The sequence below is a fragment of the Kogia breviceps genome, chromosome 2 (genome assembly GCF_026419965.1).
Source record: "Kogia breviceps isolate mKogBre1 chromosome 2, mKogBre1 haplotype 1, whole genome shotgun sequence".
Taxonomy (NCBI): domain Eukaryota; kingdom Metazoa; phylum Chordata; class Mammalia; order Artiodactyla; family Physeteridae; genus Kogia; species Kogia breviceps.
The window spans coordinates 187,949,823-187,977,609 of NC_081311.1; the positions used below are offsets into that span (position 1 = coordinate 187,949,823).

The 27,787-nt window shown below is 39.6% G+C and overlaps 1 long non-coding RNA gene across 1 annotated transcript in view; it reads right to left on the bottom strand.

Moving 5' to 3' along the window:
- LOC136793630 (uncharacterized) overlaps nucleotides 1–27,787 on the bottom strand; it is a 75,623-nt gene that overhangs the window by 24,064 nt on the left and 23,772 nt on the right. The window lies entirely within an intron of this gene.

The window sequence follows — 27,787 nt, forward strand, 5'->3', positions numbered from 1 at the left end:
GCTGATTTTTGTGGTTTGGCTGTGGTTCAGTAACTTCCCTGAAAGACAAGGGCCCTGGACCATTTCCCTGTGAAGAGGCGATCCCATCCCGCTTGGATAAGAGCACATTGTCCGCTCACAAGGGGCCTTCAGAGCTCCAGTTCTTGGGGGAGAGCCCAGGAGATGCAACAGCTGCAGACTCAGTGCTCCCAGGGGTGACAAAGGTCAAAAAGTCAAAGGTCTCTTTTTGTGGAAAGAGACTCCAATTAATGAAGTCTAGCCAAAGAACTGTCTCCTTCCCAATCCCTAAACCCAACTTCCTGCCCCAGGCTGTGGGCACTGCTGTTTCCGAAGCTTCACTGTGGTGTGATTTGTGGGATAAATGGACATGAGCTTTGAGCTCTCTTGTCTCTGAGGGTGACTTGGGAGAGAGGCCCTCCTAAGCTTAGTGACCAGTCAATTGTGTGCTTCTTTCAGTACATGAGGTTTAGTTTCCAAAGGACCGATTGTCTAGGAGAAACAGAATCCAAAATTAGTTTGTTCCTCTCAATAAGTTCCCTATGAGCAGGACCTTTGTCATTTTTAGGCCTATGTGTTGTTACACACACAAAGAGGGCCCCCTCCTTCACTGAGTCACCATCAGCTTTTTAACCCAACTAACTGGATTCCAAGATGATACAGAACAATCATGAAGAATGAATTCACTCACAGGAAAAAAATGAGTGACTACTGTCTGAATTCTTACCAGCAGGCTTCCAAATAAGAGGTAACATAGACAGCCAGTGGGACACATGATATGGAAAGGTGTAACCTCCAAGAAAAGCCATTTTCTGTGCAGAATCTGGAATCCTGTCAGGGACAAACCCTCTGACCTCTAGAAAGTCACGCCATTGAGTCACAGATTCTGACACAAACACCAGTTTTCTAGTTAACACCCTGAGGGTCAATCTGTCAAAAGGCAGTGAGTCAGATGAACTTATGAAAAATAAAGTGATGAAGTGAGACACACATTGGGTTGCCTTGTTGCAGAACTCTCCATTAGCACAGAGAGAGGATGTTTCATTCATTCATTCATTCATTCCTTTGTTCAGCACTAATTCATCGAGTGCCTAAAACCATGCAGAATACTATATCAGGCACCGGGGCTACATAATAAATTAGCAGATCTTTTCTACTCGTCCACATTTGCTCTCCCCAGACATTTCAGATTTGTTCACATTTGAAACGAAAATGGATAAATTTTCTAACTTATTCTGAGAACATCCAAGAGTAATGAAAGAAGAGAGCAATGAAAGAGAAAGCCTGAAAGGGAGAACTGGATGGCTCTGTGATGCTTCAGACTTCCGTTTTCTCATCTGTAAAATATGGGAATCAATTACATGTTACATAAAGTCTATTCTGTTTTGTAAACATAAGATGACATCAAAAATATTCAAGAGATCTGATTTATCACTGTTCCAGTTTTTACTGTCTTGTGCGCATTTACCCCAAAGTATAGGGACTTAGAACAACCACCACTTTATTATATCTCACAAGTTTGCCAATCAGGAACTCAAACGAGGCTTCCTGGTGCACGTCTTCTCCATGTGGTGTTGACTGAGGTCACTCGGTCATATTCAGCTGGCATTTGGGCTGGTCTGGAAGCACCAAGATAGAAATCCCACGTGTGGTCCCCTGGTTAAGAGGCCTGGGAGGCTGGTCTCAAAGTGAATAGTCATCAAAGTGCCCAGAAGTGAGCTTTCCAGCATGGCGGTCTCCTGTAATTGGACCTCTGACATGGTGCCTCCATATTCCCAGAGGGTTCCCGGAGACCCAAGTAGGAGATACAAGGCTTCTTCTGAATTAGCATCAAAAGTCCCAGAACACCTTCTGCCTCATTTTATTGCTCAGTTGACTAAAGCCCAGATTCAGTGGGAAGGGCAGAAATAGTCTTAGCCTCTCAATGGGGAAATTGTATGAGCCACAGGGAGGAAAGTCGTTGGTGGCAGCCATGTTGGAGGCAAGCTACCATCATCACCATGAGACCTGGGAATAAAATACGCCAAAGCTCTCTACAATCTTTGATTTCTCCTTTTCCTATTAGCTGACTCATGGAGAAGTTAGGTAAAATACCTCCATATTATGAGTGACTCTTGAGCATGGATGAAATCTGATTTGAAAAGGCTTAGTTAAGCTTCAAATTGAGAAAGAGCTGGGAAAATTGAGAAAAGTGAGGAAGACATGGAAGGTATTCATGTCCTGGCCGCTGCACGGATCAGCTTGTGATTCTTCCTTTTTGAAACCTCTGGTAAAAGGGATTTCTCTCCCCCCTAGATACCCATAGCACTGTCTTTGTACGTCTGGCGTATTCATCGGAAGCCTGGAGATGTGTGTCTTTGCTCCATCAGTAGACTCCAAAGACCCTGAAGGTTTAATTCCTGTTTCTCCCACAAAGCATGAAGAGGTTCTCAATCACTGTTTGGTGAATGAACACAGACACTCTAGTGGGGTTTTAGGGAAAGCTGGAAGTGGTGTAAGGAACAGGGTGATACTCACTCCAGGTATTAGAGGAAGGTAATTCCATTATCTTCTAACAGCTGATGTTCAACAGTTCACCGACACTCTCTAATGGGCAATACAAGTGAAAACATCCATCGGGGGTTTCGTTTCCAGCCCACATCTTGGTCAATTAAATGACTCACACTTCACGGCAGGAGATGGGAAGAATTTGTGGTGTTCTTTTTCTCAAGGAACTAGCCTTGATCTCTTTGCACACAAACCCCTCTTGGCCCTGAGTTTGGCTTTGCAAGATAGTGTTGGCACAGTGTGGGAATTCCACACAACGCCAAAGGGCAGAGGATGGCTGGTACCGAGGAAGATGAATGGTTACTCTTACAGCAATTTAATTAGAGTGAAAATTGAGGAATACTGGGAAAAAACAGCAGCTTCCTTATTTATATCCTACTGGAGGATCAATTTCAAGATCATAAAAAAGTAAGACATAAATTGCAGACCCAGAGAAGATAAGGGCTCCTTGTTTTTCCATAAAATGTGGATACCACTTAAGCAAGAGCCTACTTGTATTACAGCTTCTGACTCTAACTATAATCTCTCATTCATTTTCCATGATAAAAGAAGTATTTTAAAGATAAAGCCTTCAGGACCTTCCTACAAGGAACCACAAAATATTCTTATGACTATATATTAATAATAACTAAATTATATATGTATATAAATAAAATAACCAATGCCTCTTTTTTTGGTTTCTTACTTTCTACTCCCTCCTTCAGTTGAAATCCTGGCTCAATCTCTCACTTGCTCCACCCTTAGGATAGTCACCTAATGTCACTCTTCCTTAACTTCATCAGTGTTAAAATGCAGTTAATAACAGCGCATATCCACAGGACGGTTTTGAAGTTGAAAGGAGCTAGCATATGTTTAGAACAATGTGTGGCACATAATTGGTGTTCAATATGTATAGTGTACTCTGAAATTAACAAGCATTTCGCCTACATTTTCTTATTTAATTCTCAAAACGAGCTAAACAGCATTAGGGAAAGAGAACCTCATTAGGAGTTAAAGGCCTACTTTCTGAAGTCAGACTACATGGGACGGAATCCTGGTTCTCCCTTTTACTAGTCACACAACCTTGTTAAGTTACTAAACCTCTCTGGGCCTTGGCATTTGCAAAATGGGGATAATGATAATACCTCTTTCATCAGTTAAATGCAACATAACACACAAGGCACTTAGAGGAATGCCTGGCACATAGTAGGTGCCACTATTACATCTGCTGTTGCTAAATGGTGACAGATTTTGTTGGATGAGCATAAACGTCCACTGCGTACAGCAGACGTCTTGGTGTATACCAGGCCCACAGTCAAGGCTGGCTTCATAGGTCAAATAGGACCCATGTCCAGAAATTCCCCACACTTGGTTTAATTCTCTGCTGTCACCATTTTGAAATGCTTAATAAATTTTGAACAAGGGGTCCTGCATTTCATTTTGCACTGGGCCCTGCAAATTATCTAGTTGGTCCTGCCCCCACTTTTTGGAATGAATTCAAGAGCCCAGGCACCTGTAGGCCACTATCATGTGTACTCATATGGGTAGTTTGCATTTACTTTGGGACATCTTTAAAGTCTGAGATTTTGTAACAGAAGTTACAAACATATTCCTGTGCATTAGGCTTTGTCCGTATGGTCAGAGCAAAGGAGTTGGGGGTCAGCTGGGTTTTATTCCAATTCTGTGCTTCTGTTAAGATCCAGAGGTGTAAGAAGGAGGTGGAATTATTGCAAGGGATGGCAAATCTATACTAACTTCTATTGTACTGAAGGGATAATGTGTTTCAGATATGCATTTCCTATTATGTAGTAATATTATGCAGAAGTCATAACATTAATAAAAAAGAAATGCATAAAAGGTATTATTGAATGTTTAATAGCTTCTTGTCATTACATCATTTCTCAATGAATGTCTATTAAATATACTAAGGTATTACTAAGCAGGAGACTGAGAATTTTTATGGTAATAGAGGTCTGCATACTTGAAAAATTGGGAAACTCCATATTAGGTTGTACATTCCTGACCTGCCAGGTCCATTTCAATTCACATTTGAGCCTTCTTTGTTCCTGGTTCAGAAGCTTGCCCACAGCAAGTGTACAATAAACATGTGTGCAATGAAGGGTATAAGTTTGCTGGTTTGATCAGATTTCCATCTTAATGGATTGAAGGTGGGACATGCATTAGATTGAGTTAACAGGAAAAAAAAGAAGGGGGTAGTGAATTCAAGGGGGATATTGGAAGATATATGAGATTAAGAAGGGGAGAGCACAGAATGTTTACGTTTGTGGAGGCACAAGAACTGATGAGTGAAGCTGAAGCAAGTGTGCGCCTGGCATCCAGGTCCCAGAGGACAGAGGTTGATTTGATGTGGAATTAGGCAGACACCGAACACAGCCCTCCAGAGTTCACCCAGAGTTATATTCCAAAGTCTTCTCACTACACACTTACATTCATATCGTTCCTCTGTTCAAAATGTTCCAGGGATTTCCCAGCCTACAGAGTCCTAGGTAATCTGGCTCTCAACCCCTCTCCAGCCTAATTACTTCCTACTCTCCCCAACTGTCTCAGTTCCATTCACATTATTTTTCAAGCTGCTCCTTGAACATGCCTCACACATCCCTGTCCTGCTGATGCTTCCTTTAACTGTAATATTTTTTCTATCATTTTCTTAGTTCCTCACTTACTTCATATCTTTTCTCAAAGGTTGTATCCTCAGAGCAAACTTCCCCATCACCATATGAAAGAGATAGCATTCTGGTCATTCTCAAGCTCTTTATGTTGCTTTATTTTTTAAAAAATATTGTATTATTTATTTATTTGTCCAGTTGTCTACTGGGTTTTTTTTTTTTTTTCCTCCACCAGCATGTAAACTCTAGGAGAACAGACACATTTTTCTGTTTTGTTCACTGTCGTATCCCCAGATCTTAAAACATCACCAGGCAGAGTCAATGCTTGTTCAATATTTGTTGAATGAATAGATAAAGGAAAGAGTGAATGATTTGAAACCTCTCATGCAAACAAAGAAAACTAATTATAAGAGGAGCTATGCATGGGCTACTAACTGTGTCTTGGGAGAAGGTCTAAGGAGGGGCTGCGGAGTTGACAAAGAATGAGATGACAAGGGATTGAACTTGGATTTGAAATTTTAAAGATTGCATTGAGCCTGTAAGCTTATCAATATCTTGTACACAACAAGCCTGTGTGTCTCCTCCTTGTATAATCATAGTCAGTATCACTAAACTGAGTCTTGGCAAATCCACGGTGACTCCCCTACTCTCTGTGATGGTCATTGCTGCGTGAAAGTAGATCCCGGGTTTCCCCAGTCTGGTTCCCCTTGTCTGGTGCCTTCGTGATTCGGCTTGGGTTACAGGAAACTGGAGCAATTTGACACCTTGGGTGCTCTGTCTGATGTTTGCTGTTACCAAGGAGAGTTGAATCCACCTGAGGAAGTTAGAACAGGAGGAGGGAGAATCTACCGATTGAAGGAAAGAATTAACTCACTCCCCGAGAAAATATGACCCTCACCAAATCCATGGAGTTCTAAATATTTGTGATAGATTTTATTATTGTTCCAAACTTTTCACTCTCCCCCAGCAAAAAATTATACATCCATACTTTTTGCCAAGTGACTTCACTGTGCCTTCCAGTAAGGTAGGTGGAGTAAAAATTCTTGCCTCACCAACTTTGAGGTTGACCATATTATTTGCTTTGGCCAATGGAACGTTAGTGCCTGTAACATGAGCAGGGGCTTTAAATGTGCTTGAGGGGCATCATTTGTCCTTTTGTACCATTTGCCATGAGAACAGCTTCCTCCAAGAAGCCACTGGTCCCACTGGGAGACACATGAAGCTGACTTGAGCCCAACCTGCAGGCGGAAGCAGAACTACCCCAGCTAATCTGCACACTTGTGCATGAGAATAATAAATGTATGTTATTATAAATCATACAGATTTGGGGGTTGTTTGTTATGCCATAAAAAACTTGGCTACAACATTTAAAAAACAACATTTTCAGCAACATTTCTGATATGTGTCCCATTTTTCAAGCAAAGTTGCTATGGCTTAGTTAACGTTTCCATCCATTTTTCCTAAATCATACATCAAAGTATGAGGATCAGATTTTTCATTTGTATGATAGCTGGCAAATAGGCTGTCCTTCTTGTACTGTTCCAGGGAGCTTGTCTACTTTAGGAATTCTGTTTGATAAACAAATGCCTAGGACATTTCTTCAGCAGAGAAGCTCAATTTCTTTTGCATCTTCTCCCACCCTATTTTTTGCTCCTAGTAAGTACTCAGTGAATGGAACTGATTATCTAGCTGCACTGGCCAAAAAGGTAGCTGTGAACCACATATGGCTATTTAAATTTAAATTAATTGGAATTAAATAAGATGAAATTTCATTTCAAGTTCTCAATAAGCACATATGACTAGTGGCCACCATATTGAACAGCACAGATACAGACCATTTCCATCATCACATAAAGTTCTGTTGGACAGTGGCTAACTCAGGATTCCAGAGATTGAGTAATTTATTAATTTTGGAGGTTGGAAGAAGTAAATTCTATGAATTTATATGAATGTTGGGATGAGAAAATGGAAAGAGAAGGAGAGAGGAAGCAGAAGTAAAGATGAGCTCTATAATCCCTTTCCTCCTCTGGTTTGGAAATAAATAATATTTATAAGCTATCACCTGGTATGCTAGTCTTTTTCATTTTGCTGAGGCTTTTAGAAACCTTCTAAGGAACACAGTTCAGCAATCACATTTACCAGCAAATGAATAAGTGGTTCTTCCAGATTGTGTCTCAATAGAAAACTGTATTTCAATTTACCTCCCCAATGCAGGAAATGAATCAATTAGGATACTTGTAAAGTCATGACCTCCAACTCCTCCAAAACAAAGAAACTAAGAGAATGACAGAAAAACCCAACAAGGAAGTACATTTGGTGCTGAAGTTAGCACTCCCAGCCCCAGTTCAGTTTTAGTAGCAGCAGGCACTGTATTTGTCTTTACAAGATTTGTCAAGCTGTCCTGGCAAGAACTCATCAAGTAGAAGGCCACAGAGCACGGGCTGAGATCAGCAGTTTATCTGAGGCCAAATACCAAGAAACAAAGCGAGATTCATGATGTAAGCCAGCTACAGGTGTATTAGTTCTGTTCCAGAGACTTCCAACAGGTTTTCATTTATTTTTACATTTAACATCATTATCAACCTTAATATAAGAAACACTGCAGTCATTTTTCATAGTACTTGGGAAAGAAGATCCTCAGGAGGAACTTTTCAAAGGATTTTTCAGGTCCATTTTTCTTTTAGGAAAGTTTTACATTTGAAGTAATACAATCTGTTCTCAAAATAGAATGAAAAGTCTCCATCTCTGGTTGTTGATGCCAATTAGTTGACTCCTTAGCAACAGTCCCTGGACGCTGCCATCCCCAGTAGCTGCCTTACACAATACCCAGAACTCTTAAGCTAACCCTCCCCACTCTTCCAACCCATGATGCCTAAATCTTACATCAAACTATGAGTGTCAGATTTTTCTAGACTTCTGGAACTTCAACTGTAGCATATTTTCAGCCTCACCGACACCACCGACTCAGGGACCTCAGCACTTTTTCACTGTTTGGTTTTCCCTTCTTAGTGTCTGTGCCAAGATACATTATTATAATCACTACCTTATATACACCCTTAGATTCCATGCCCCTCTCTCTGATGTACTTTCTGGGGGAAACCCTGAACAACCTGGTTTTACCCCCTTATTGGCTTTTTCTACACTGCCCACTGAATGGCTGAGTGGGTCTGCCTCCACTGGGGACTCAACACTGCCTAGCATTTCTACCTCTGCTCTATTTGATATCAGCTGGGAGCTGGAATCATCTGAAGGCCCACTTATTCACAATTCTGGCAGAAGATACTGAGAGGACTGGGTTTCTTCAGAACATGATGGTTGGGTTCCAGGAGCCAACCCTCAGAGAGAAGAGTGAGACAGAGAGAGACAGAGAGAAACTGAGACTGAGCCAAGCTAAAGCATTTGATGACCTAGCGTTGGAAGACTGTACATAACGGGTCTATCTTGGGATTTCTCTCTCATGTTAAACTCTCTCACAGGACAAACCTATCCATTCATAGCTTTTTTTTTTTTAAAAAAAATATTTTATTTATTTATTTTTTGGCCGTGCCGGGTGGCTTGTGGGATTTTAGTTCCCCAACCAGGGATTGAACCTGTGCCCTTGGCAGTGAGAGCTTGGAGTCCTAACCACTGGACCACCAGGGAATTTCCATTCATAGGGTTTTAATATCATATTTGTGTTGATGGCTCCAAAACTGATTCCAGTCCCACATCTTTACCCTAAGCTTTGACATCTCCACTTGGATGTCTTATAAGCTTTCCAAATATATCAAGTTCAAAACATAACTTGATTTTCCCCATCCTTATCTAGTCTTTCCCATTTAGATAAATATTGTCATCAAGCCAAAATCCTAAGAATCATCCTTGTGTTTTCCATTTCCCTCATTTCTTCTCTTTGAGTCTGTCAGCAAGTCTTGTTGGTTCCCTTTACAAAATACACCTCAAATTCATCTGCTTTTCCTTATCTGTTCCATAATCACCTTAATCCAAACACTAACATCTTTTCCCTGGATTTTTGTGTAACTTCGTAACTTGTAGACGGTATCAGGAACAATTCCTTTTGCAGACATTGAAGTCTTTCATACCACTCTTCCTTCCTTAATCACTCTTTCTTCAAATGTCAACTAAAAAAATGCCTGGGACTATGCTGAAGTGAAAGCTCCTGGCCTAGGTACACCTCCAGCTTCTACCTGGCAAGGACTCTGAAGACAGGACCCCAAAGAAATGGTTCTCTGTTTTACTGGTCTCAAAGGAATTGTATAGTATTATCAGTAAAGAACATTAACCTTATCTAGAAAAATATGATGGATATAGAAAGTGTTGCACCTTTTTCATCTGTTAAGCTAACAACAGTCTTCAAGATGCACAGGTCTTGTCAATAAGGTTCAGCCCCTGTGATTTAATAATTTATTAAAAATATGTACTGAATTTCTATCAGATGCCAGGCATTGTTCTAGTTGCTGAGGAGACAAGTAAACAAAACAGGGCTTCTAATAAAGCTAGACAGATAATGAAAAACAATCATAAAATATGTAAGGAGGTGATAAAAATGGTGAACAAAAACGAGGCAGAATCAAGGAAATGGAAAGTGGTGGACCAGTTGCAGAGCCCTGTGCTGTTTTCTATCCATTGCTAAGGGAAGGCCTATGATGTTTGAGTAGAGAACTGAATGATGATGTGAAAAAGCTGCTGTATGTGTATCTGAGGAAAAGGGTTCTAGGCAGATGGAACAGCAGGTTCAAGGGCCTGGGGGCCCATGTGTGTTTGGCATATTCCAGGAACTGAGAAAAGGCCATTGAGGCTGGAGTGGTGTGAGCTGAAGGAGGGTGGTAGGAGATGAGGCCAGAGAGGTAGAGCATGACATAGAAGGATTTGTTGGACAGATTGTGTAATGGGGCTGAGAGAATTTTGATAGAAGGGGCGGTCTTGTTAGAAGCCAACGTCAAAGGTAGAGAGTGCATGCTATCAGAAACAAAGGTCTGGGGTTGTGGGCGTGTGTGTGATGGAGTTTTCCCTTATAAACCTGAACATCCATTCAATACAGTACGTGCAAGGCACACTTTGCACAATGCCTGCACGTAGCAGGTACCCAATAAGAGATAGCTGTTATTGTTTCTCTCATGTTTGGTGTCAATTGGAAAGGCAGTGGGTTCAAGTCCTAAGTCCAGCACTTATTGTCTTGTCTGGGTGACTTCCAGCCAATCACCTAACTTTCTTGGACCTTTCTTATCCTGTGTTATTGTGTTGATGAAACGGATCGGTGGAGAAAATGTATGGGAAGTGTTTAGAAGAATGCTTAGAACATGTTAAGGGCTCAATAAACAATGCTTATTATTATTATAAGGGAGTTTCTAAGCCCCTCTGTTTGTTGGAACAGCATGGAGATTAGAGGTATTCTAGAGACACAGTTAATATTAATTTTATGAGTATTTCTAGACCCACTTGCCCACTGCTGTCTTCCTCGCTTGGTTCATGTCTCTGCTCATCTGAGCCCCACCACTCTGTATCCCCTTTTCTTGCTTTATTTATCCTCCATGGTAGCGATCAACAGATGATGTGCCAGATGTTTACTCCATCTTTGTCTTTCTCCTGAAACTAAAATGTAAGCTCCACAAGGGCAGACAATCTTTTCTTCTTTAGTTCACTGACATCACTCCAGCACCTAAAACAGTGCCTGGTACATAGTAAAAGCCCAATTAACATTTGTTAAATAAACAAAAGAAAAAGAAATTTCAGGGGAGCTCTTACAGCTGTTAGCAAGAATGGGTAACACCCCAAATCACATGCTATTGTGTTGCAAATCAGAGCATTGAACTTTCTAATATAGAGAATTGTTCCTTTACATTACTATCAGGAATTTTGGGGAACTGAACATCTTGGATTTCAAGACTGACAATTTGGAGAGCTCCGGAAGTTAGAGCAATTTGCTTTATCAGGAATAAGCAGCCAGCCCTATTTCTACTACAGCCCTGGGAAGTCCAGTGGGACCTCACTGCAGACCACTTTGCAAAGTGAGACCAGGTAGCTGAGTTCTATAAATTTCTTCCATTAGTAACTGCCAAATAGCCCTTTCCTCTACTGACTTGGTTTCTCACTTAAGTCATATATTTCAACTTGTAATTTCTCCAAAGGGTCATTTCAGACATTTCACTTCCTGAAGTTATAGTGATTGTATATTTTAGGCCATCTGCAGACGTGTTTTAACCACTGGAGATTGGGCACAGAAAGATGGAAGAGACATAAGATTTCCTTTGGCCAAATTTGGTTTAATCAGTATGAACTTCACAAAGAACATCTTGCTCATTTCCCCAGGGCCAAGAGAGACTTATGGAAGCTGTTCTACAAAATAGCAATTGTATTTTATTTGCCGTTCCTGCATTTTCTTGGGAAAGCATGGCCTGGGGTTATTTTTGCATGGAGTTGCAGGTCTGACTGAAATCTCCACATACACTTCCTGTGGGTAGAGGGATTTCCTGCCTCAAGTAGAAAAGAGCAGGTCTCCAACAATTATTATGATAAAAACTTTCACATTGGGGATATGAGGGTTTTTTTGGTTTTTGGGTTTTTTTTTTTTTTTTTTTTTTTTTTGGTTATTCTGGTTAACTAGGATACATTAGTGTCTCCCAGCTGGTCAGCTCCTTTTTTTTTTTTTTAATCTAAGGCTTAAAAGTCAACCATCAAAAGTCACCTATGGAAATTACCAGTATTTGCAAAATGTCTCTGAGAAAGAAATTTTACCTTTTAATTCTTCCTAAAAGAAAAAGAATGACTTTATTTCTACTCAAACCTTGTCAGAGTATGAAAACGCAGCCCAGCAAAATGCCGGTCTTTACGCTGGTGGGATCAGAGGCTTTATGCTAGGGGCCATCTCAGGGAAGCTGGTCTGAGGGGCTCAGGCTGGCAAATTGTTGAAGAGTACCAAAGTACTCTGCTCCCTTCCTCCAGGCAGGCAGGGTTTAGGGGGGGAAAGAGATCAGCTTTCCTGAATAGAGATCTAATTTAAATGATGGCAGATTTAAATAAAAGGGGATTCATTTGCTCCCACGGGATCGAGACTGCCAGAAACTGCAAGGCTGAGGTTTGCCTTGATAAGAAACCTGGGGGAGGGAGTCGTGGTGGTTGTTTCCACTAAAAGAAATGTCACTCATCCTGGAACAGGAAATGTGGGCATCCCTTGGGATTGAAAGGTAGAGGAACTTCCTCTGCTCATTAGCTCAGGGAAAGAGGTCAGGGGATGAGGTAATAGTGTTGACATGTGGCTGTGATCAGAGAACCCTCCCAACCTGTTGAGGTTGTGCCTTGGGGAAAATGGTGGTCAACTGTGATGTAGGCTTTTAAAAGTTATGTAAGTAAAACGCTACAATGTTGGCCGCAGCTCAGGGTGGTAGGAAGCAATCGTAGGTGAATGTAGCCATGAGGGAGAGACTTCCTCTGCCACCCCACCCCAGAGACCCCAGCTAGGTGATCCAGGGACTCAGAAAGGAGCAGAGAGATGGAAACACCATCACTGAGTTCCTCCCATCCCCACTGCAAATGTTTCTTTCCTTGTTCCCCAAATTAGTCCAAAGGCAAAGAATATTCAGGATAATCCACTTGTATTAGGTTGACAGGCAGGAAATAATAAAAAAGAAATTCAATTAGCCATGAGCTTGTGTGTGTGTGTGTGTGTGTGTGTGTGTGTGTGTGTGTGTGTGTGTGTCTGGTTGTCTCTGTGTGACTGAGAGAGGGTGATCAAGAGAGACGTATAGAGCATCTGAGAAGATTGACTGCACTATCTGACACTCTGGAAAGGTGAAATCACCTTCAGAGAATCCCAGATATTTATGAGGTTCTTCTAAATGGAATAGATGCAGTACAACCTCAGAATTTGCTTTAGTTCTCAAAACAGATGCCACCCCCAAGCTGAAACCGAGGCTAGTACCCTGCAGCTGATACTGGAAATTTTATGTTGTTCTAAATTAAATTCAGAGCAATTCAGCCCATGCCACAAGTACTGTTATGTGGGCTTACTTGCACTAAATCTATGTTCATAGGAACATAAAATAAATGTTGTTCCTGTTGTCAGATTTTGTTATTGACGATGATTTCTAATATGTGCCCATCAGCTGCCCTTTTAATCGCTGTCAGTCATTTTTTTCTACTGCAGTCAGATTTAAAACAGCAATGATGATTTTAAAATAAGGCCCTTCCACTGCTCAACTGTATTTAGGGCTAATTAAGAGTAAATAACTGTTCCCAGCAAGGAAGGCAAAATCCAAGCAAATCTTTGATAAATGCAGCCTTCCCCTTAGAGGAACATATTCTTGTCTGTTGGCCAGTAAATATTTCCATTATAACCATAAGAAATTCTGTTTTTCCCCCCATTGAGAATGTCATGCTGCTTTGATACAAGTAGAGAGAAATAAATACCAGTAAAGCCCAGGAAGGAAAACACAAGAAGTATTTAGTTAAGAAAAAGTATGTAATTCCGTTTCTTTCAGTATATCCCAGTTCCATTTGGTTGCAATCACAAGCTCTTAGCTCCCACTCAAGTCTGACATTTCCCCTAAATCTGTCCACCCCCTCCACTCCCTCTGTGATGCAATTCATTCACTATAATTTGAAGGTTACAGTCAACTGCCCCAAGACAAGAATGCAGAATGGATCACATCAGACTTCCTGTATTACGAAGGTTCATCTTGATTTTGATTCTGTAGGCTTTCCTGTAATTTTTGCCTAAAGGACCTGTTCAACTTTGCTTTGACTGGGGCTTTTAATTTCCCCTTTCCTCTAAAGATGAGAGTTGCTGTTACTTTGCAAATCATAGAGTTTAATACCTCTTGTATTTTCACTTCCTGTTGGAATTTTACGGTGATTGTTATGAATTTCTTCTAACTGGTAAAAGTTAAAATGAAATATCTTCCCAGCCCAGGGGAGGAGAAAGAAGTGCATTGAAAAGATATGTATGCTCAGAAAAATTGGACTGGTGAGAAAAACTTGGAGCTATCCTGTGGAAATATAAGAAATATATGTTTATACTTATTCTACTTTATAGAAACATAAGAAAATTCTATAATGAAATATAGAGTTGAAATAAATTAACATAATTAAGAAACAAGCAAGGGTATAGTATTTTTTTAATACAAACACACATCATTATTAACTCCTGGAACAAGATGATCCTCTACCCAATAGCAATATGCATTGATAAGTAAGGTGATCACAAATACTTGCCAACAATGGGCCATTCTGGAGACTCTAACCAAGAGATGGAGAGCTAAGAGAAAGTTTTCAATGAGCAACAGAGGAGACTCTATTCTGTTTCTTAGCACTTAAGAAAACCAAAAATTACAGACAGTTGAAGAACTAAAGCTAGTTTTTTTATAGTAGTATATTAGTTTGCTAGGGATGCGATAGCAAAATACCAAAGGGTAAGTGGCTTAAAAAATATAAATTTATTTTCTCACACTTCTGGAGGCTGGAAGTCCAAGACCAAGGTGCCAGCAGGGCTTGTTTCTCTTGAGGCCTCTCTCCCTGACTTACCGACAGCTGCCTTCTTGCCCTGTCCTCACATGGTCTTTCCACAGTGTACTCACATCCCTGCTGTCTCTCTGTGTGTACACATTCCCTCTGCTTACCAGTCAGATTGGATTGGGGACCACTCTAAAGGCCTCATTTTAACTTATTCACCCCTTCGAAGGCCCTATGTCCAAATATGATCACATTCTGGATACTGGGGGTTAGGGTTTCTATGCACAAATTTTGGAGGAATACACCCAGTCTGTAATAGGCGAAGAGACATTTGTAATGGTGGTTGAAATCATCAACAGTGGAATAGCAGGGCTCTGCTTGTGGTCAAGGTGGGAAATTAATAGGCTGCAGGGTCGGACAGGTAACTGGGTCCATCATCCCTCTAATGTCAAAAGTGAAACATCTGTTTTCTCATTAGATGAGTGGTCACCTTTTCTTTTTTCTGATTGGGAGTAAATTAGACCATAAGGAATATATCAATGGAAGGATTATGAAAGCATGCACAACACGTTATTAGAAATTTAATCCTAAATAACATCCATTTGTGAAGTTTGATAAACATAAACCACAGATTACATTTAAAAGGTATAAAATGGTTTTTTGACATGGCAAGGGGAACAGTAAAACTTTTGATGATGGGAGAATAAAAACCACAAAAGAAAAATTGAGAAGACAGTGCCCAGAGTAGTGCTTTTTAAACTGTTCAAAAAATATGTCTTACATCTAGGAAAGTGAACCCTCGGCTAGAAGAGGAGAGAGAAACGAATGGTTGTGTTTTATCAACAAAAATGAGTTGGAACTTTACATTCTCTTGTATATTTCTTTTTATTTTGATTGAAAAACCATGTTACTTTTGTCCCCCAAGTCCTCAAGATAATACATGTCTCCCCACAAGATATATCACCGTTGTTGCGTAGCTTTGGCTGACCTCCCCGACATCACAGTTCCACACCTGAATTATTTGTGCCCCAGTTTGAGAACCCAGGCCACAGAGTCTTAATTGCCCTTTCATAGCACAGAGTAGCCCTCTGAACAAAAAGTGAGACACACTTTCACTAAGCCTTGGTCACCAGACTCGCTCCAGGCATACTATGAGTAAATGAAAGTCTAGCGTTTAGGGCAGACAAAAACAGAATCTCTCCTTTCCCATCTCAAGGCAGCCTCTCTACAAATCTCCCTGATCACTCCAGGGGCTCCCACCATCTTTTTGGTAGTTAATATATGTTTACTGAAAAAACATGCATGGCATGAGAGTTGTGATTTAAATTTTATTTGGGGCAAAATGAGGACTATAGCCTGGGAGACAGCATTTCAGATAGCTCTGAGAAACTGCTCTAAAGAGGTAGGGGGGAAGGTTGGTATATATGTGATTTTGGTGAAGGGGGAGTCCATGCAATCAAGCACATATGTTTTGCAGAAGGTTGCTGCTATTCTTGTGAAGGTTGCTGCTAGTCACGGGGAGCAGACGTTACCATGAATAATTTTACTGCTTTTCTAGATATGAGGAGATGCAAGAATTAGGTTTATAAAGTCTTCTCCTGAAAATATCTAAGTATCTGAAGGCCTGTTCTGCCAGTTTTTCCCAGAGCACAGGGTGCCTCCTTCCTGGTCTCCACCTTGAACTCCTTTCAAGGGGTGTTGAAAGTCAGCGGCTGCAGAGGCTCATAATTTAATCCTTGTAAAAGTAGATGGCAAGTGCCAGTTTTTAGTTGGCATGTATCAGTTATCTATTCCTACAATTATGCTATATAAAAACCCACAAAACCTCAGTGGCATGAAATTAAACATTTATTTTCACTCATGACTCTGTGAGTTGGCTGAGTAGCTCTGCTGATCTTGGCTGGGCTTGGCTAAGCAGTTCTTATCTTGGCTGGGGGTTGCTTATATATCTGGCAGTCAACTAATTTTTAGTTAATATAGGGTGGTCTTGGCTGGGATGACTGGCTTTGCTTCACAGAGTCTCTCATCCTCCAAGAAGCTAGCCCGAGCTTGTTCTCATGGTTCACGCAAGAGAGAGTGTGCAAGACCTCATAAGGCCTGGGTTTGGGGGTGAGGCCTCATTCTATTGGCGAGAGTGAGATAAAAGGGAAGCTTAGATTCAAGGGACAGGAAAATAGATTTCACACTTGACAGTAGAAATGGCAAAGTCACATTGCAAAGGGCAGAGATTCAGGGAGGGTGGGAAAATTGAGGCATTTTCTCAATCAGTTTACCACAAGGAGGCATACTGAGTCATCTTTTCTATAAGCAAAACTCTATATTCACATACTGTTTTTCCATACTGCTTACTTATGCAGCCCAGGGAATCTTACTGGAACCCAAAATGGAATATTGATGTCAAAAGAGTTTAAGCCCTGTTTCAACATCAGTTTTAGCTACTTACACTTACTCTTTATTGGGAGAAGATGGGGGAGTGCAAATCTTCCCTAATAATGACTTCCCTAAAACCTGGTAGTTGACTGGTGATGGGATTGCTCTGTTAGATTGAACCAAATCCTTGATAAACGTGAGATATATTCATGATAATAAATTTATTAGACTTGTGACAATTTGGCATCTGCTTGAGCAAAGATTTCAATCACGTAGAGAAAGAAAAGATTGTCAAAAATGTGGAGGAGAAAAATTATGTGAGTTGGTAATGCTTAGATGTATAGAGGAAAAGTAAATTCTATTTTTGAAGCCAGTTCAAGAAACTTTAGTAATTATAAGCCAGATTTAGAGTTCAAAAATGTAGCTTTCCATGGAATCACATCTCACAGTTAAAAGAGAATGTATACAAGAAGCTTAGCCCTTCATTTAAAAACTGTATATCATTTTCCTGCTCAGATATTTACTTCCCTTTTTCTGTGACTCAAGACAAATATTGGGGGAAGAAAGAGGACTCACATAGGCTCAAGAGCCATGCAAGGTGCACTTTAGTGTCTAGAGTGAAGGGGCACGAGAGCTACACAGACTGGGCACTGCGATAGGCTCATTGCTTCTTTTCATCTCCACTGTAACATTGTGGGACAGGCATTAACAGCCCCTGATTTTATAGGTGGGGAAGCTGAGGCTTGGAAGGACAAGCAACTTGCCCCAATTCACACAACCAGTGAGAGCAAAAGCCAAGAACTGAGCGCTCATCTCCAGGTTCCCATTTTTTTGTGGCTGTGATTTTCCTACTATAACACATCACTTCCATCTTGGGGAACCTCATCTCTGTAGTTTGAAAATTTTAAAAGTACCAAACTGGTTTTTGTTCTCTGCGGTTTTTTTCCTCAAAGGCAGAGAAAGAAAGCCTATTTAATGCCACATGAATGAATGCCTGATGTTTTGTTCAGGGTCTCCCCTGGAATGATCTTTCTGAAACTGAAGACAAAGAGACTGGTCCTCAGCGGGGAAAGCCAACAGAAATGATAAACACAAACAATGCAGTGACTCCAGGGTTTACAAATTTGAGAAAGAACTTTGCCCCAGGTCAAACATGAGGGAGAGGAAGGACAGCCACCCACTAGACATATGCCCAGAGCTCTGCTGCTGTGGACACCCCATGCCAGCATCCATGGTGATGTAATTCTAGGGAACAGTGGGACTCATTCATCCCACATGCATTCTCAGACACTTAGGGTAAACAACTTTCAGATGCATTTCCTGTTAGCTTAAAAAATGTTTTCCCAGAGTGGAACTAGTCCAATACTATTTGAAAATTTCCTTTTTAAGTACTTTTCTTTCCAAGAGGTTTTCTGGACATGATATCACCCTAGTTATTCCTTGACCAATTTTATCTCCAACCACTTCAAATCTAGACAATTTATTCAGCTTTACAAGGTGGATAGGGTCACTCCGTGAATGTCCAAAATAGTGAGGACAGGAACTTTTCAATTTCATGGCCAGATTCTACAGTTGGAGAAACGTGTGACCTGTCTGCCTAATGAACATTTACTACAAAGCTCGGAGACAGAACTAATTGGTTGTGAAGTCATAAGGAACATTTATAAAGTGGCTAAAAAAATATGCGACTGGAAACGTGAAGGGAAATAATGAATTGACAGCTCATTCTTACTCTGAGTTCTTTGGCGCTAACTGCTCATAATTGCTGCAAAAGTTGACACCTCCAAAATTCTCACATGGTTCCCTGAATAGAGTTCAGAGTTCAGCCCTTCCCATTTCCCTGTTCCGGCTTTTCTCGATGATTCTCAACTAGAGGAAGCACCCTAACCCCTCCCCAGTAGGGCTGTAGACAGAGAAAAAGTTGAACCCAGCTTTACACAGGTCTGCTTTTCTATAAGATTCTTGCCTCAAAAATGAGAAAGAAATGTTAGCGTCTTGCTGATAAATCACTTGAGACAATGGTAAATCATTCCTAGAAAAGGATAAGGATATAAGCATTCAATATTGAAGTTCAACATTAGAGATAGTTCCAGGACTTGTGAAAATGACATTTGCTATAGATAAAGTCTACTTGAGAGACAGGAGACTCCTATCATGAGAGTTTTTTCAGTCTCATGAAATTTGGCTGCTTCTCTCTGAAGAACATGAGGTAGAGACCAGCACCTCTGGCCGTAGTGGTTAGTTATTGGTGTATGTATCCCAGCTTCTAGAATTCCACCTTTGTCAAAAGCAAATCCTGGCTAGCCCACCCACTGACTGGACTCGAGAGCCCTCAGCAGTCCATGGAGGTGCCATTCATAATGCCACCAGCATGAGGATGAGGAGGGCAAGCCACACTATCCAGGGATGGTTAAGGGATGAGTTATGGGAGACTTCCCTGATGGTCCGGTGGTTGAGACTCCGTGCTCCCACCGCAGGAGGCATGGGTTCAATTCCTGGTTGGGGAACTAAGACCTTGCATGCCACGTGGTGCGACAAAAAAAAAAAAAAAATTGTTAGGGATGGCTTATGGGAACCTTTGGGATCCTCAGCCTGGTAAACATGGGAAGTGACCCCCTCCTGACCTAACCTAGGTAACCCAGGGCAAGATTACAAATGCACCGATGTTTCACTGATGCAGGGGAAGGTGGGAAAAGGAACAAGGCATGAGATCTTGGCAATCTTTAATGTAAAATTGAAGCTAGCCCCCTATAGCTGCCAGTGACTGTTAATTGTCTGAGTCAGAAGAATCTCACTTCCTTTCTGGATGTGAGGTTGATATGGCTTCAACGGCTTTCTCTTCATTGGTCGCCAGGGTTGATCTGGCTTATCTGGCTGGTGAGCCAAGCCCAATCAGCCTTCTCTCTTCTGTAACCCTTTGGTCCCTTCCTAGACAACTTCTTGTCTAACCCTGCCAGGATATGAGTCTATTCTTCCTCTCCTCCTTACTCTCACTTCTATAGAAATGGCACTGAGATCAACCAGGGCCTTTGAGCCACATTTCAACTCTGAATGGCTATGATTTATTTTGACAACAAGGAGGAGGATTGAGTGGGCACTGGCTTTTCTAAAATTTCAAAGAAAATTTTTTTACCTACAGGGCTGATGACTTGGGTTTTAGTTCCCCTCTTCTTTCTAAATGCCCTCCTTAAGGAATAACCCAGAAGAACTATCCTTAGTCACCAGCAATGAAATGTGTGAAAATCATAAACTTGTCTGAATTGCCTTGCTGGTAAGGACAGAACCAACCAGAAGTCAGTCTGAGGCAGCCACTGAATAGTAACCCTCACCTTCAAGTAAGCTTGAACAGCTTGTTTTAGTTAATGTCAGAGCAGAAGAGTATCAAGGCTAACACTAGAAAGAACAAAAAGAAAAAAATAACAGTACAGGCATGGGGAAAGAAGCAGAAAAAAATGAACAAGATTATGAAAGCTTGATTTTATAATGAGTATATTTTTTAATTTCCATATTTTTATAAAATTCAGTTCAGCAAAGATTTTTCTGTGTGCTAGACGATCTGCTATATTCAGTAGAAAGAAAAATGAATAAGACCAAATCTCTCCCCTAGAATAACCACGCCAAACGTGGTAAACTTTCAGTAAATGCCAGTTCCCTTTTTTCTTCTAGTGAGAGATATTCTGAATTAATGAATACTTACTGTGATTGCTAACAGTTTTAAAAACTAATGTACTGTGGCGAAGAAAGCTAGCTCTCCACCCAAAATATTTGTCATCTTCTTTGCCCAGGCACATAATAGACTACATTTCCCAGCCTCCTTGGCAAATAAGTGTGATCATGTGATTAAGTTCTAGCCGATGGCATGTGATCAGAAGTAATGAGTTACTTTTATAAGTGGCCGTATCTTCTGCATGCCCAACTTCTTGGCTACCACAACTTTTAAAATAGATTGGTCTTTATCACAATGAGTGAGGGTAGAAGGTGAGACCTGTCCTTAAAGAAATTTTTTACAGGGGTATGGAAATGATCCAATTTGCCACAAGTAAAATCCTCCTGGTAACAGGAAGGAGACGGTTTGCTGCAAGGCAAGACCACAGGGCAAGAGAATGATGAATTCAGCAGTGCCTCTGAGTGTGAAGAAAGGGGGTCTGATTAACTATTATATCTTTAGGCTTCACTTGCTAAGTTATAATGAAGGCAGTTAGGGTTAGGAAATGTACTTGTAACTCATGGACACAGTATTGAAACAAGGCTTCTACTACTTTTCCAATCTCTGTCCTCCTCTAGTTCCTCGTCTCCCCACACTTAATAATTTTCCATTTTCGAACATCAGGATACTCCCTTGAGTGCACATGCAAGGAAGTCAATGTTAGTGAAAATTCCAGATCTTATAATTGCTCTCCACATCCAAACCATAGTCAAATACCACTAAAAACTATTTGTAAAAATGTCTTTAGTCAGCAACTCCATGAGTAACCATTGGAAGGAATCTTACCAGAGGAAAATATTAATAAATAGAGAGCACACAAAGGAAACACTTATTAAGCTGTTTTAGTCTAGGATTGGGGAAAGCAGGAAAGAAAAAGATAAGGAGGGAAAATATTTAAACAGGAATTTATAAAACATCTTGTAATGAAAAGAAAATGTGGAATTTGTAATGAAAAACTAATTGCAAAAGTCTTAGGAGCCTAGTTAGGCACCAGAAAACTGCAAAAGGCTTTGATGACCTAAATCGATGCCAGGATACAATAGAGACACAATTGTATCCTTGATCTTAATTAGGCAACTTAAATCTTCACAATAATCCACTATAGCAAAGCAGGCTAGCATTGTCAGTTTGAACCTCAGAAACCAAAATATCTCTTGACCTTGATTTATAAATATGTTTTTCCTAGATTAAATTGGAGGAGGGGTGCCTTTGCAAAAGTTCAGAAATACCTTGTTTCCAAAAGCAGTTTCAGCATCTTTCCTTCGACCTCAGTTTCAGCTACAAAACCATGCTCCACCTTTAGCTACCTATAATACTCCTAGCACTTAATATTTGATTGATTTGTGAATCCTAAATTAGCGATTCAAACTTTAAAGAACAACTCCAAGTCCAATGTAAAACTCTTTAACAAAATTGATTTAGGAAAGAGACAAACTATTTTGCCAGTCTGAAAGGTTCTAGCTTTGACTATAAGGAAAGGAAAATTTTTTTAAAGACCACTTTTCTGTCGCATAGACAGAAAATGGTCCACTCTTTGAAGATAAAATGTAGAGTCAGATTAAGGAAGGGAAACATCTGCCAATAGAAACAGCAATGAGAATTATCTACATATCCTGGAAAAATAAGATTTAGCCCAACTATGTTGCTATTACTTAGTAAGACTGGACACAAGAATTGGCAGAAACATTTCTTATTCAACTATTTTATGGAAATCCTATGAAAATAATTGAAAACAGAACCATTAAATTGCTTCACCAGAGAGAATGCACATTCTTTCTCTTCTACCTTCAACATTTTGCAAACCTATAGAAAGGGCTTGAAAGGAGAATATATTTTTTAAAAATCCTCAATATGTGGAACAGATATGGAAGTTAACTGTGAAGCAAGGTTTTATATAGCAAACTTTTTCCCACTGACTTTCTTCTCAAAATGGAACAAATACATTCTACTGCTTCAAACCAGAAATGACTTCCAAAAGGAAATAAAAATTGAACCCAAGAATGCAACACATCTTCTTTATAGCATAAATTTAAAGTAAGTTAAATTGGCTGTGTTACTCATATTAACACAAAAATACATAAGCCCAAAGTGAAAATTACAGAAAAGTGGAGCCATTGTGTGAGGGCGGAAGGCTTCAGGCTGTGGCATTTGCAAGCATCTGAGACTTAACAATGTGGTTGGTTTGTCCCCATTCAAGTTTCTACTTTATGGCTTTTTAAAGCTTGCTGTCACTTACTAACCTCTATCAACTCAGCTTGCATTGAATTTAGTGCTGAGTGATCACTACCTTGTTCAGGACTAAGTTATTAGTGCTAAGTGAATAGTGCGCTGTGCAATGATGCTTGCTTACCATGGTGCTACATTAGGGTGTGATCAGCAAACCATCTGCTACCAACCTTAATACAGAAACTAAGACGAAGCACCAAGAAACACAGCAATTTAATATTGTTGTGACATCTAAGCATGGGCTCTAAGTAAAAGCATTTTGTTTTGTTTTGGTTTTCTTTCTCTTTTTTTTTTTTTACAGTGAACACATGTATTCCTGGATGCCATAATGAAGTGCTTAAAAGCAGTCAAAGGAACAATATTTGGGGGTTTAATCACAAATATATTTCTTCCTAGCTGTGTGATCTTGGTGATGATTCTTTAGTATTCTTGTGCCTTAGCTTCCATCACATTTCACATGAATTAAATGAATTAATACATATAAAGCAATTATAAGAGCACCTAATCCTTTATAAGCACTAAAAAGGGTTGATTCATGATCCCGCTTTGCTTTTATTTTAATCAATTGCCTATTACGTCTATTAATATCAAGTCTTTTTTTTTTTTTTTGCAGTACACGGGCCTCTCACTGTTGGGGCCTCTCCCGTTGCGGAGCACAGGCTCCGGACGCGCAGGCTCAGCGGCCATGGCTCACGGGCCCAGCCGCTCCGCGGCACGTGGGATCCTCCCGGACCGGGGCACGAACCCGTGTCCCCTGCATCCCGTATCCCCTGCATCGGCAGGCGGATTCTCAACCACTGCGCCACCAGGGAAGCCCCAATATCAAGTCTTTAAACCATTCCTTGGCACCATTAATTGTTCTAAAGGTTACTTTTAAAAAATAAATTGCCAAAAGAAGCATTTTATAACTGTATATAAGCATAAGTATTGAAATATGTTTAAATACTTTGAATTCAAATAACTACATAATAGGGACGACTAGAACTTTCCTATTCAAAGATCTTCTACAGAAAGGTTTCTATGATCACCTTTATTTAGTCTCCTAAGTTTGGGGCATTATGTTAGAGATGATAACATCTACAAAGTGGGTGGGTCCCTTTGGTCCATTAGAAAACTCTGCTGTGAATTCTGCTTAAAACAATAAGTAGTTTATAAATGATATACACATATCATCTCTATCATAGTGGAATAATTAAATCAGATGTTTGGGATTAAACATGTCTTATAAATAAATGACAAACATTATTCAAATAATGTATGTGGTTCCATTCTCGAGCTTCTTCTTACATATACTGACCCTTCACTGACTTAAAAAAAAAAAAATCCCTCTTTTCTCTATGATTGATGCTTCTATTCTTTGGATTCTCCTTCTGGAAAATAAAACTCCATTACAATAATTATTTTTAAAAAATCAGAACACATTATTAAAATTGTCAGCTTAGAACCTCCGTTTGTACCAGCACTGCTGACTGAACATTAAAAACAGCAAAACAAAACAACACCTCAGAGGTGTAGACATGATCTCCAAATAGACTTGATTATAAAATAGGTTTATATATCTCCTCACTCTTTTTTCTTTTCTTTTTTATATTTCCATTAACTTTATTTTTTATCAAAGTATAGTTAATTCAAGCATACAGCAAAGTTTTATATATATATATTCTTTTTCAGATTCTTTTCCATTATAGTTTATTACAAGATATTGAAAATAGTTTCCTGTGCTATACAGTAAATCCCTGTTTTTTACCTATTTTATATATAGTGGTATGTGTATATGTTAATTCCAAACTCCTAATTTATCCCTCCCTTCCACCCTTCCCCTTTGGTAACCACAAGTTTGTTTTCTACGTTTGTGGATCTAGTTCTGCTTTGTAAATATTTGTATCATTTTTTTTAGATTACACATATAAGTGATATATTTGTCTCTGTCTGACTTACTTCACTTAATATAATAATCTCTAGGTTCATCCATGTTGCTGAAAATGACATTATTTCATTCTTTTTTATGACTAATAGTCCATTGTGTATACATACCACATCTTCTTTATCCATTCATCTGTTGATGGACGTTTAGGTTATTTCCATGTTCTGGCTATTGTCAATAATGCTGCTATGAACACAGGGGTACATGTATCTTTTTGAATTAGAGTTTTCTCCAGATATTTGCACAGGAGTGGGATTGCAGGATCATATGGTAATGCACCAATTTATTGATACATTCCTACCAACTGTGTCAGAGGGTTCCTTTTGCTCCACACCCTCTCCAGCATTTGTTATTTGTAGACTTTTTAATGATGGCCATTCTGACTGGAGTGAGGTGATACCTCATTGTGGTTTTGATTTGCATTTCTCTCATAATTAGCGATATTGAGCATCTCTTCATGTGCCTTTTGGCCATCTGTGTGTCTTCTTTGGAGAAATGTCTATTTAGGTCTTCTATTTTTTTTTTTTTTTTTTTTTTAGCGGTACGCAAGCCTCTCACTGCTGTGGTCTCTCCCGTTGCGGAGCACAGGCTCCGGACGCGCAGGCTCAGCGGCCATGGCTCACGGGCCCAGCCGCTCTGCGGCATGTGGGATCTTCCCGGACCGGGACACAAACCCGCGTCCCCTGCATCGGCAGGCGGACTCTCAACCACTGCGCCACCAGGGAAGCCCCTGTTCATTTTTAAAAATTGAGTTATTTGTTTTTATTGATACTGAGTTGTAAGAGAGCCCTCTTCCTGGCTCGAGAAAGCCACCTTCTTGCTGTGTCCTTATAAGATGGAGAGAACGTAATCGCTCTCTCTTTCTCTTTTTATAAAGCCAGTAATCCCGTAATGACAGCCCCACCCTCGTGACCTCACTTAACCCTAATTACCTCCCAAAGGCCCCATCTCCAAATACCATCACATTGGGGTTTAGGGCTTCAACCCATGAATTTTGGGGGACACAATTCAGTACAAGACGCTAAACTTTTGGGGTGGCAATAGGTAATCTTTTATTAATACCATCAGTATGTTTTTCATCTCAGATATTGTAGTTTTCGTGTCTAGAAGTTTGAGTTTTATCTTTTTAATATCTTATGTCTTCATATCTTCCAGGTGCAATCTTTTCTCTAGTTTCTTGAACATGTGGAAGACGGTCATAACAACTCTATCATCTGGTTATTTCTGGGTTAAGACCAATTTTTTTTGCCCAGAAGTACCTTTTTAAAATTGATTTTTAAATTACTTATATATTAAGAATCTCAACATTTTATCTCTCATTTATTGCAAACTTGAAGATATATTTAACTCAGTCGTTGCAGAGCTAGGCCTGGAGCCCAGGTCAAAAGGAAGAAAACCAAAAAATCATAAAACTCATATGAGCCTAAATTCTGAGCTAGACATAAGCCAGATCGGTTCTCTGATTGAGAAATTGTATAATAGTGCTATGTCATACACTCAATTGGATTGCCCTGTAAAGGAGACTTTGATAAATGTACACCTAGAAATAAACTTTCCTGGAAATAGGCCAGATCTATATGTTCAAGCAAATTAAGAACAAAATAAAAGCAGCTAAATAGAAAAAACATTAATTTTAACTATTTAATTTGTTTCTTCATCTAACAAACATATTAAGCACTTACTATGTGCCTAGGGCTTTTCTAGACCCAATATCATTTGATATTATATATGAATTATAAAAAAACTTTAGTTAGCCCATGCAGAAATGAAGGTAAATCACTAACACATCCCAAATTTCTGTACCAGTTTAGGAGGTAGTAAGTACCAGGGGATATTTCAACCCTTTGAAGCACAGACTTTTTTTTTTAAGCCAGTGAAACAACATGTTTTTAAATGGAAGTATAGTTGATATACAATATTATATAAGTTACAGGTATATAATATAGTGATTTACAATTTTTAAAGGTTATGTTCTATTTATAGTTATTATAAAATACTGGTTATATTCTCCATGTTGCACAATATATCCTTGTAGCTTATTTTATACCTAATAGTTTATACCTCTTAATTCCCCACCCCTATGTTGCCCCCCACTTCCCTCTCCCCACTGGTAACCACTAGTTTGTTCTCTATATCTGTGAGTCTGCTTCTTTTTTGTTATATTCGCTAGTTTGTTCTATTTTTTAGATTCCACATATAAGTGATATCATACAGTATTTGTCTTTCATTTAGCATAATATCCAAGTCCATCCATGTTGCTGCAAATGGCAAAATTACAGGTTGATTTTTAAGTGCTGTTTGCCCTGAGAAGTTGAAGAAAAACAAGAACAGATTTTTTTTTAATGAGGACAAATAAGAGTTTATTGCAAATTTGTCACTCATAGATCAAAAGGAATTGGCTTAATAAAAATAACAAAATGGAAACATTAGACCTCTAGTAAATTATGTACAATATTAGCATATCAGAGATTTGAGTAAGGAAATTCAGTAAGCAGATAAAGAGCAAACTAGTGGCTACCAGTGGGTAGAGGGAACGGGGAAGGGCAACATAGATATAGGTGAGTAAGAGGTAAAAACTATTAGGTAAAAAATAAGCTACAAGAATATATTATACAAAATGGAAAATATAGCCAATATTTTATAATAACTATAAGTGGAGTATAACCTTTAAAAATTGTGAATCACCATGTCGTACACCTGTAATTTACATATTATACAGCAGCTATACTTCAATAAAAAATGTTTTTAAAAAAGAAATTCAGTACTTCAAAGATAGCTAATGCTATCACTTAAATCTCCACAATGAATTGTTCCAGAATGAAAGTTATGACATTTCTAAAGCTATAGATGATGCAACAAAGGATAAAAACAGTCCTAAAATTGCATGTTTGCATTATTCATTAGAAAAAGCTTAACATTCACTATGAAATCCCAGAGTAAAGGCAGAGATACCACAAATTTCCC